The sequence below is a fragment of the Falco biarmicus genome, chromosome 5, assembly GCF_023638135.1.
Source record: "Falco biarmicus isolate bFalBia1 chromosome 5, bFalBia1.pri, whole genome shotgun sequence".
NCBI classification, from domain to species: Eukaryota; Metazoa; Chordata; class Aves; order Falconiformes; family Falconidae; genus Falco; species Falco biarmicus.
The window spans coordinates 14006711-14019336 of NC_079292.1; positions in this window are offsets into that span (position 1 = coordinate 14006711).

A 12626-nucleotide genomic window follows, 5' to 3' on the forward strand; every position below is an offset into this window, starting at 1 on the left:
TGATCCATTTGACACAACACTACACCTTACTAACACAGATGGAATTAAATTTGCAAGTAGTTATCAGTATTTGGCATAATATATATATTAGGGATGTTACAATTGTTGTATGGTTTTAACATACACAGACCAGATAATGCAAACCTGGGAATGTCCTCATTACAATTAAACTTCAAAGAAATTAAAAGCATTATCTACAGGAGGGCACATTTAAATCAGTCAGCCATAATGTGTCCTGCAGGGATGCTATATTGTTCCCATGTGATTGGGGCATTTTCATTTTCATAATCTTATCTCTGATTGCACCAACTCTCAAAAAGGCTTTGAAGGTTTCTGTTGTTTTTTGGTTTTTGTTTTTTTTTTTCTTTTTCTACCTTATGATGTCACTACAGGCCAAACCTGACATATCCTCATGCATCCATATACACAGCCCTCACTACACTGGAAGAGGAATTTGTGCTCCAAAGGAGAGAACTGTCTTCTTTAACCTGTTTCAGGGAGTACAAGAAATGGGTAACTGTTGGGTAAGCACAAATTAGTGTGCATAAGTTGGAGTGGCTATACAGCCTGGAGGCTTCTTTTTCTAGAAAGCTTTTATTTGTGCCCCTGGACAGTGGTTATTTTCAATATGAAAGAAGACAAGTCTCAGAGTCAGCAGTTGTGCCAGGCTGCAAATGTATCAGAAATTAAACTGTATACTAACTTTCTGGTCTTTATAGGCTGAGACATTTTATTGAACATTTAGAATAAATATTTGTATAAACTGGTGAAGGTCAACTGCAAAGCCAAAGTTATTATCTGGCTTAAAATTATTACCTGTAAAGTGTTATTAATAAAAGGTCCTCATGTTCAGGCCTAGTTCTCTTACTGCTCATCATTAAGATACAGTTTATTGAAAGTGTTAGCAAATGTATGGTTCAAACATAATTTCATTATGCAGAAGTCATTTTCTTTAGTGCAAAAATAAGAGGACAGCAATTGGCAGTATTTATTTATGAAAGCGTACATGACCTCCATTCCAGCTATTTATGTCATACACTGGTATTTCAACTGTGTACTCCCAAAGTAGATCTGCTGTAAAAAGATGACCTCTGTCTTATTTATGGGCAGAACAGGGGTGACAATAGTCAAAATGTTGTGATTCTGACTTCTTGACATTTTTATCAACGCTGGTAATGTATTTCAGCTGGAAAATGCTGAACTTGTCAACATGTAGTTTTCGGATATTGTGTTCCTGTCAGATTTTCTGTAATTCAGCGTTCGTAACTGTTATTTTTACTTCTAAGGGAGTCTCTTACACCATGTGTATTGCCTCAGACATTCCTGTACAAGCATGTAATTCATCCATTTAATTTTCAAGAACCTTTCAGTCTTCTCATTAAATGGTAATTTCCTGTATCAGAAATGTAATGTCCTCTCTAATTGTAGGAAGATATTTCAAGATCAGAAAATTATTTATTGTTGTATGCTAAGTGGATTTAGGGGTTTGGAATTCAGGTAAAACACACAACCTGATTTGTTTCTTATTGCTTTTAAATTTTTACTTCAAGTTGTTTGCAAATTAGTACTTTGACATTTTCATCACAAAATGACACATTAACCTACCCCTTCAGCTGTGATGAAAAACATTATTAAGATTACAATGTCAGGCTTTCAGAAGCCGGGGGGGCGGAAATAGCATCTTGTCTAAACAGTGCATTCCTAACTTGGCCCTTACCCCAGCTGAAGGCATTACAATATTGGCTTTAATTATATCAAAAAGTCTATTTTTCTCTTACCATATTTAATACCCAAAGTAGACCTGTTTTGCAGATTGATTAGAATCATGTAATAAGAAATGCTGGCTTTTGTTGCAGAAGTTAGAAGGTATTCAGCAAACTCAATTGCGGATTACAGGAAAAAAAAAGGGTTGTCAGTATTATGACAGTTCCAGTTTGCCTTTAAGACATGGTTCCACTCTTTCGTCTGCTGCAGCATTTCTGGACAAGTTATCAAAATCAAACTTTTTGCAGATGGTCACTAGTTTCCTTGTTGCTTGGGATCATTGGAAATGTTCTGAACACTCAGAGCTGAAAGCCAGGGCAATGGGAGCTGGGCTTTGAGCACATGAAATGCTACACAGTGATTTCACAGATATGATGTCCAAAGTGAATATGTACATTTGCCCTCAGTCTTTTATGCCTGTTTCAAGATGTTCCTCATCTCTCAGGTTATTTTGAAAGTAAATTATATTACGGCTTTGACGAATAATAGTAATATAATAGTGACTAGGTAATTTTGTCTTCAGAGCAGTGTTTGCACTATGCACAGTGAGAAAGCTACAGATACCCACTGAACGATGAGGACAAAATAAATAGTTGCTCATTACATGAGAAGAATCCTCCTCCACAGTGGCAAGCAGGTGCTATACAAACAAACAAGAAGTTAAAACACATTGGAAAAAAACCATAAGAAACCATACTGACAGCTACATAAGCAGACTGGAAATATCTAAGATGGGAGTTCTCAGGCTATGGTATGTGTACTACTAGTGATATGAAAACTATTTCAAGGTGGTCTTGAAATAAAATATGAGCATCTGAGTAGAAGAATGTCTCCTCTTGCATGTGAGTTCCCCTTATTGCATTCCTGCAAGAAACTGGGGTGAAGATCTGGAAGTCTGTGTGTGGTTTGGTACCTGCCACGTTTCCACCACCGTCACTAATTGGTAAAATGCAATTCTTTTTCAAGAGCAAACTAAGATGGTTGCTCCAGGCTTAAAGGATGTCCTGCTAAGCAATAGGTCACATTAGCTCAATCAAAGTCCCATGTTATGAACTTACTTCTCTCTTCCAACTCTAATTTAGAAGGGAAGGTGAAGTCCAATGGTGTTGTGTCCTTCTAGGAATATCCTCTGGTGCACCTCACAAGCTTTTGCCAAGTAAACTAATGGAGTCAGTGAGAACAAACAGGAATAACTTGCTGTCTTGTGTAATTTTCAAGTAATTTGCTGACAGCTAAAGAACTGTGAGTATTAAATTCCACCCCAGGCATTCCATTACATAGACTATAGCAGGCAGAGACTTTTCCCAACCTGCCCTGAGTCTTCGTATTCCTATCTTTCATCCTTATCTGATTGCAATCGCCTGGCATTCTCAGTTTGGATTCCTCAGGCTCCTCATAGCTGCTTGCTTAGCACATCTGGGCTCCTTGACCCAAGCCCAGCTATCTCCATTGTTTCCTCCACCTGGTCTCCCCATCCATCCATCCATCCATCCGTCCAGACCCTGAACCCCACCTCCCCCCATCTTTGCCCAAACCTCAAGTTTTGCCCACGTGCTCGTGCTCTTCCTGACTGAGGCAGAGCAGAGTCTTCACGACTTAAACCTACATTTTCAGTGAGTAAACATCAAAGCAAGTTTTTTTGAAAGTTCGTAACTTGGCAAAAGCTGGGTGTTTTCACCCTAATACTTGCTGCACTTTCGTGATTACAGGTTAGTGTTACAGCGAGGGTGCCAGATACATGCGTTTTAAAAGTATATTTACTTGAGTACTTTGTATCATCACAGACTGCATAGCTATGTAAGCAACCATGTACATAAATATGACTATGTAAACTGAAAGTACAGATATAAGCTTAAGCAATTTTGCATAGGTGACATTATCTTAAAAGTGAACTTAAATGAATTATAGCCAGCTAGTGGGTAAACTTGTGATTAGTGATGCTGTCATTAACTAGTCATTTAAGTAGGTTAACTAATGCGTGGCAGTGCATTTAAGAACCAGATTTGAACTCAAAACCATATTAAAGATAATGTTGCAATCCTATTTCACTTGGAACATTTATTCATCTGAACATTTATTCAAACAGAAGCAAGTATCTACGTAACTGCTAAAGATGCATAAATATACAATGATTTTTGGATCAATACAATGCATTGGAATTAATAGTGCCAAGTGAGTCCTAACCAACGTATAAAATTAAATGAGTAGAAAAATAACTCACTCAATATTTCCAACAGTATGGGAGGTGACAAGTAACATTTCAAAGACATTCGCAACTGACAAAGGAAAATATATTAATGTTTCCTACTCACTATAGTATAAAAGAAAATATATGGATGTACATGTTTGAATATATAGTTATAAATACACATACATGTGTATTAACTTGATTCTAATAAAGAAGTGGTACACAGTAATATGATTAATGCAGGACAATTAAAACTAGTGGGCAGTTAGTGCTAATGGATTTACTCATACCGAGTAATCTATGCATGGCCATTGATTAGTAGAATTATATAACAGCATTCATTGTTATCATTTCAAAGCTAATACACTTAGGTAATAATCACTGGTAATCACTGGCTTACATAAGTAAGCTCTTTTGCCATTTTTAAACATATACAAATGTTCAAAACTGTGCAATACATATTAATACATTGCATCTTGACAAGAGTCCCAAGCTGCCTGTGAAGTTACTGCACTTCAAATACTTTCTAGTACTTACAGATGTGCCTGAATGTTTCACTTTGCTGCTGTTTTTGAGAAGCGGAGAAAAGGGAATTAGGGAAACCCTGTTGAATATTTAGGAAAATATTCTGCTGCGTAACTGAAGCAGCAGGAGATCCACAAAACCAGTCCGCAGAAATGCTGTGTGGTTTATTGGTCTGCAGTGGAGGGGAAAACTTCCCCATGATTAAATCACTGTTTACATTCCATTTTGGGTATTCATGCACAAACTGCAGTCTGTCAGCGTACAGCATTTTCCACAGAGGATCCAGAAAATAATGCGTTTGGTAAAGCCAGTTTGGTGCTGGCTGGGAAGGATAGTATCCCCATGGCATGAAGTAATTCACAGCAAGGCAATGCTCCAGCTCCTTTTGACGCCCTCGCTTTCGTGACCTTCTGTGTTGCCTGAAGTCTCCGTGAATGAAGTCACTTAAGTTTGACGGGTGAATACCCCAATAGTTTCCTTTGCCATCCTCACATCTTCCCACCTTGATGAAACAATCATTTAGTGAAAGGTTGTGCCTTACACTGTTCCTCCAGCCTCGACCTTTGTTCTTGTAGAAAGGAAAATTATCTTCAATATACTTGTAGATAGCAGCTAAATTCAGTTTATTTGTAGGGGAAGAAAGAATTGCCTTTGCAATTAGGGCTATGTAAGACAGAGGTGGTTTTTCCAGAAATCTTGCATCATCCACAGTCACAGAAAGACCCGTTTTGGCATGTCTGTGAGAGCTGGGAATTTTGGGTGGAATCCTGTGAACCAGTTGTCCTTCTTCTTCTCCTCCTACTGTACAGATGTCTAGACTTCTTTCACTGTTTTCAGAAAAGTCTTCATTCATCATAGCAGCACAAAGTCTAGCATCTGTTTTAAGCGTCCTGATATTTTACTGCAAGTAGTCGGTTGAATAATTGGTCTGCTGAATATAAACAGCAGGAGAAATGAAAGTTGGATTTCAAATGTGCTTCTCCTACATACCCAGATTCCCATTTTATACTCGGTTAAGTCAACATCCTTAACAATGAAAACTGAACTGCCTATGTTTACAGAAGTCAAGGTGCAAGTCTTAACTGAATGAAAAAAAAATACAAAATAATTATACTATGTTAAGTATGAAGATAAACAGACCATGACGTTAGCCTCTCACTTCATTGTAATCTGAGAAAACACCCTTCAGTGTTCCCCATTGAAACATAATGATTAATGAGAAATTGATGGTGGCCAGATAGAGTTGTGAAAGGATTAGACCCTCCAGTGATACACAGAACAAATTGAAACCAACATGTTGGTTCCTGTGTTCTACACTTAGTCAAACATGTTGTATTTAGTACAATAAACATTTGTTTTACGTGCTAAAAGAAAGTACTGTGTGAAATGAAGCCTGCTATCAAAATTTGTAGCTGCGGGGTACCTATTCTTAGTGAAATTAAATTAAAGCACAACCCCTACACACAAATTGCTCCCCTTTTTTCATATTAACTCTCTGATCCCAATTGTGCAACTAGTTTTCATGCTGAGTATGCATGTGACCGGCCCTCCTGACCCAGGAAACTACTTGAAGGGGCAAGTACCACGCAGAGCAAGCGAGTGCTGTGCTCTGGGACCCTCAGAGCATGAGCATTTGCTTGAACTTTGACATTGTCCTCAGCCTCCTGAGGACTGACACAGTTAAAGACAAGATACTCATCTGATTAGTCAAGGAAGGTAATTAAATATGTTGAAGTATGTGCTAATGCAAAACAAGCAAAAAACAATGGTAGAAGCTTTGAAAGAAGATGTATTGTCTTCTTTTGAGTCACCTTTGACGTGTAGAATATGCATTCCCACGTGAGAGCTGTGTTTTGAGGCATCAGCAACAGCCTCAAAGATTTAACCTTACCAAGCTGAAGCTGACATTGTTGCTCAGGCTTCTGAAAATAACCCTTGGTTGCTTCCTTCAAATGCTAATTCTGGCAAAGGGGATGGGGACAGGGGGATGGGGGGATGGGGGGATGGACTAGGGCACCCATTAAACTGATCCTTTTCCCTCTGAGCTTGAAGTTCACATCCTGGTTGATCATCTTGACTGGAAACTTGCAAGCCTTTTCTCAGGTTTTCAAATCCACCAGCCAATGTTTCAGTTGGTAGCCACAATGTTTTTAAATTTTTAAACTAAACTTAAAAACTAAAATTTTAAAATTAAATCAGGAAACAGGACTCGTAATGCAACTCTATAGTTTACATGGGTTATCCAGCATTTCTGTGTCAGTACAGAATTGTCACCTACTTGCTCACAAGATATAATAGAGGAATTTTCCACTCACCGTTGTGTGTGGGACATAGCTGGTCCTTTAACAGCCTTGGTTGTTCAAAAACCCTAGTGATGACATAATGAGCTACTCATTGTTTTTCCTGGGTCTGAAGTCTCAGCAATGAATTCTTTTAAAGGCGTTCATTTGACCTGCTTTATCCATACCAGAAATTCCCTGCCAGGCACATCCCAAAGCTGCCATCATCTTTCTGTTACTGGTGTTTTTTCATAACCTTCTGATAGCTAATTTATCCGGTTTGTTCTCTTCCTCTCTTATTTGCATCTGAAGAGTTGCCAGATCATAGCAGAAATTATTGAGATTAGCTCTGAAATGTGTGACCTGGCACTTTAGACTATTTATTTGAGATCTTCCCATTTTTGTTGCTGCAACTGTAAGCAGGTCATGGCTAAAGGGGTTCCTACAATAATAACATCAAAAGTTTGATTTCAATTCAAAATACTGGATTCACTATACAGTATTAGGTTATTTCTACTGAGATTTGTGTTTTTATGGAACACTGCAGTTGCAGACTGGAGAACAAATGCCACTCGCTGTGAAAAGGACTGTATGTTCCTTCCCCCATATCTCTAACAAAGAAACAGAATCAACCACATGTTCTGCTATTTTAGTAGTGACTTTGTAAATGGGGGGGATTTTAAAGAAGGACTAGGCACCGAGGCTAGACTTTGACTGCCTACAAATACCCAAATTAAATCAAGAATAAGCAAAACCATCTTATTACAGTTTTCAATTTTAAGGGCAGGTTTTCAGAAACAGAGGAAACTGAGGTTTTTAAAGGGAGCCAGACTGAAAAGTTTGGAAATTTGAATGTATTAAATGCCCCAAAGTCAAAACATGAAACTTGAACTCAAAACATAAGCAAGAAGGAAAAATATGTAGGAAAGGGTCCATACTTGAAGAGATGAAAAATCTTTTCTGTAAGTAAAGGAAGTTTCTACAGGGTATGAAAGAAAAAAGGATGAGCAAAAAGAGCTACATCTGGAAGGGATGAAAGCCTCGATCTCCAAGATCAAGTTTTGTTTGGTTGGTTTTTTTCAGATATGTTATCAAGGAAAATATTAATTTCATACTTCTAGGTGTCTTTTGTTTTCCTCTAAGTCCTGTCTTTAAAGGTGAAAGGGTGAAAATCTCCCTCTTTCCCCAAATCAAGGTTCCTTCTAAAAAATATAAGGCAATTTCCCTGTTTTATCTTTATTCTTTGTGGGAGTCTTCTTGTCACTGCCTGAAATGTCTGCAAATCTTTCACATTAGAGGAAGAATCGCCTTCACGGGCTCAATGTTCAGTTTTATCTAAAAAGAAGAATCAGAGGCAGGGAAAGCATACTGTCTACTCTTACTATACAAACTTTTTCCAACACAGGGAATAAGATTCTTCTTCAAATATCCACACACAACTTACTAAAGCAGCATTTTTGTTACTGCATTCTCTACAGTGTTACCAAAACATTGGGTGGTTAGCAATCTGAGATATCCCACAAAACACCGAAACAAAGACGGGGCTAGCTTGATCAGCCAGACTAGCTAAATTGTTTATCATTTTGATCTGATAATAAATGAAGTGTTCTTGAAAAGGTGAATGGGGAAACCAGAGTATTTGGAAATCCGGTTGCAGTAATGGAATCTGTTCTGAATTTTCACTGTGCAAAGATTGTGTTTTCCTCTGTTAGTGTTTGGTGCTCTGTCATCAATTTAGGTTAAAGATAGTTTTGTCAGTGGCTTAGCTGTGATTGTGTGAATACGGGCTATCCCCTTACAAAAATGCTGATGTTTCTTTTCTTATATATTTACAAAGACTGCAATTGGTTTACTTGGCATGGTGAAAACAACACAAATTTTAAAGAGTGAGCTGGTTTCTACTCTGGGTCACAGAGTAGACCAGTTGCAGTCATAAGATAAAGTTTTGTTAAAAAATTCTGAGTGCATACACTCTGTAACTAAGAGCACAAAACAACTGAGGGCAGCCTATTTCCTCACTCAGCCTTTATTACTGATATTTAACTTAAATCATGTGGAATTTAGAGAAAAAATCTTGCTTAAGTGAAATTGTGTGCTCTCTTCCTTAGCTTTACATACTTCAAGAATGAATTGCTGTTTCAAAATACCTCTTGCAATATGTCAGTGATGTTTTTTTCTAAAGGATATAACCTTTAAAATCTTTCTTCTACCTCTTGTTCAGCACTTTTTACCATTCAACAGTCAGCTAGAGTAGTGTTTTCTGCAAGGAGAAAATGTTTTTATGCCTTATCCTAATAGATTTATTTAATAGCAGCGTAGTAAGTAATACATCTCAAGCTCTCAGCTGAAGAAGTGCAGTTTCCTAGGGCACTAGGAAGCCAAGTGGAACCAGATTTTATACTACTTATCCTTAGTTCATGCTTAAGACATCATTGTTTTTCAGTTGACAGAGAAAGGTATGTTCTCTCTTCCTGTTCAGGCCAAGAAAGATCAGCTGCCCATTGCCAATAATAGAGATACCAAAAACATAGGCAGGTGCAAGCATTTTTTAATTAAAGCTCTATTTGGCTACTGCTTTTGTTGCTCTGCTGTGTGTTTAAGTCTCAAGCCTGCTAACTCTGTGACATTCTTCCCTGTAATGTTTACTGTGCTGTTCAATAGAGAAGCTACACCACATAGAGTTGTCTTTATTTTCTACACATTCCTCCTCAATTCTACCTGTTGTTTCCACTGTTACTTAAACAGTGTTTAAGGACACCTGGAAACCATTCATCTTGATCCAACATTCTAATTTGATCTGTCCAAAAGCAGTAGGGAAGATGATGCTTTAGAAAAGAAGTGATTAGAGAAGTTCTCTCATTAAAATGTTCTAAAAATCGCCTGTTGCTGTTACAGTCTGAAAGGGAATAGTTACTCCGTTGCCTGATTGTCTTGATTTCGGCTGAGATAGAGTGAATTTTCTTCTTAGTAGCTGGTGCAGTGCCGTGTTTTGGATTTGGTGTGAGAATAAAGTTAACATACTGATGGTTTTAGTTGTTGTTAAGTAATGTTTATACGAAGTTAAGGACTTTTCAGTTCCTCAGGCCTTGCCAGTGAGAGGGTTGGAGGGGCACAGGGAAAGTGGGAGGGGGCACAGCCAGGACAGCTGACCTGAACTGGCCAAAGGGATATTCCATACCACAGAATGTCACGCTGACTATGTAAAGCTGGGGAAAAAGAAGGAAGGGGGGAACATTTGGAGTGATGGTGTTTGTCTTCCTGAGTAGCTGTTATGTATGACGGAGCCCTGCTGTCCTGGGGATGGCCGAACACCTGCCTGCCTGTGGGAAGTGGGGATGAATTCCTTGCTTGGCTTTCCTTGCACATGTGGCTTTTGCTTTACCTATTAAACTGTCTTTACTTCAGGCCACGAGTTTTCTTACTTTTCCCCTTCTGATTCTCTCTCCTGTCCCGCTGTGGGGGAGTGGGCTTAGCTGCCAGCTGGGGTTAAACCAAGGCACTGATTTAGGTTTTTTTGGGCACCATTTTGCAAGATGCAGAGAACAAAAAGTATCCTTTTTCATTACAGTATTTTCACAGTGTTAACACAATTCTTATATGTATAACTATGCTTGCTTTGTGTAACTCTATATGCACTTCTGATAAAATATTTGCATAGTCATTAAAAGTTTAACCCAGTACAAACTGTCCAGGCAAGACCTAAATCGAGTGGAGAACAGACATAAACCTCTACCCCTTTGCACCAAAGAAGATGAAGCTTGTGGATAGGAAATTGTTTTCCACAGTGGTGTGGCTATTCTCTGTTCTCAGCTGTGCTTGTTGGTCTTCACCCTTTTAACCGCTGTTATCTCTTTCTTGTACAAAGGCAGAATATTTTCCTTCTTTTATATTTTTATTTTATATATAAATATATGTTTATTTCTTTTTTTTTCTAGCTAAGTTTGTATATATATATATATATATTTATATGTTTATTTCTTATACAACAGTTTTCTGTTTCCTGTTTTAATTGACCTTATTAAGTACATACTGCTTCTCTCGCTAGATAATGGCACGAGACTGAAGACTTTGTCACTCAGTGGTGGCACTTAGGCTGAACTACTAAACAACACTTGGTTTCCCAGCTCCCACATTTCTTTATGCCCAGGAGAGAAGTAAAGGATTTGAAATCAATGAATGGCAAGACAGTTACAGGTACGCAGAATAATCTGAATTAATTAATGTTGCTGATATTGCTTGATTTAAATAAAACCATGTTTGAACGCATCTTTGTTTTCAGAACATCCTGCAGCCCATCCTTCCTTCATAAGCAGCCCTTGTTGTGGCATGCACTGATTTGTTGGATGGCTTGGGCAGAATGTCTAAACTAGCACTGCTGAAGCCAATGGGAAGAATGTCCTTGACTGAACTGCTGCTGGACTGGGCCACGACAAATTGCTGATTGGTTTCAGCAAGCATTAAGAAAACACAAATTACTATAAAAAATAATCCACAGATCAAAACCGTCTTTAACCAGACTTTCACAGAATGGCCAAGGTTGGAAGGGATCTCTGAGATCATCTAGTTCGACTCCCTGCTAAAGCAGGGTCACCTAGAGCAGGTTGCACAGAGTTGCATCCAGGCAGGTTTTGAATGTCTCCAGAGAAGGAGACTCCACAACCTCTCTGGGCAGCCTGTAACCTATTTTCATACAGTCTAGCAGCAATACTAGTTTCCATGGTTTTTCTTTTCTGCTTTTCTCCTTCCATTTTCAACTAGAAATGAACCCATTCTCAAAGCTCGCTTTGTTCTGAGATACACCCTTCCTTCCTTCGAGCGCAGCTGGTGGGCAGTCCTCCTCCTGCCTGCACTTCTTGCTTCTGCGACCCACTGGAGTCTACCAGGGAAGTTACCTTCCCATTTGCATGTGCCTATGCAGCTTTTTGTAAAGAAACACACAGAATGAAAAAGGGGAAATGGCTTTTCATAGAAACAGGCGGAACCGTTAAGGTAACAGTGTCTTATAAATAAGTTCTCCTTGTTTGCGTAATTATTACAGTAGTAATTTCTTAGGTTACGTTGACAGAAGAAATTGAGCTACCGGTAGAGCAAGAAGCCACATTTCCCAAGCTGTCCGTAATTCACACAGTACAAAGCCAAAACACGCACGTGGCAAATCAGCTCTGCAGCTCTGTGCAGAGCATTAAGCGCGACCAGGCAGAGGTGGTGCTTGTGGGATCCCACTGAGAAAAACTCTGGACTCTTCTGTGGGGGAGCTCTTGCGACCTCACCTCTTTCTCAGACACTCACGAATACATGGCTGGATAGCACTACCATCTATCTTTAAACAGCAAATCTTGAATGCTTTTACTGTTGGCCCTTATTGAAAAATACAGCATTGTACAGTACTTGTTCAGAATCAGTGGTATCACTGAAGTTTATGGGCTTTGGTAGGGGGTGTGTAGTTTATGGTAGAAAACTATTCTATAAATCTCTCCTTATATGCTGTTGTGTCAAAGCGTGATGGTACTAGGGAAGTAGGAACGTTCCTACAATAGCAGGTGGGACAGCTATTGAGAGGTTAAGCTGGAGAAGCATTGGTCAGACCTGGAGATGCTCTCATGGTGTGGGAGGTTGCCTCATCAGAAATGAGGATTCATGGTAAGATGTGGTTTACCCTGTTGTCTGGTAATAGGCATACCAGGTCAGCTTTAAATTTACCAGTGATACTGTAACAGCAGGGAGAAGGATTCAAGTGGCCTGCAAGACCTGAGCCACTCGAGAATGCGAATGAAGAATTAGGTTTCTAGCATGCACTGAAATCTGTGATGATAACACTAATGCTGTTAGTCTCTGACATGGCTAATTCTAGGAAAGTCTTGTTACATTTC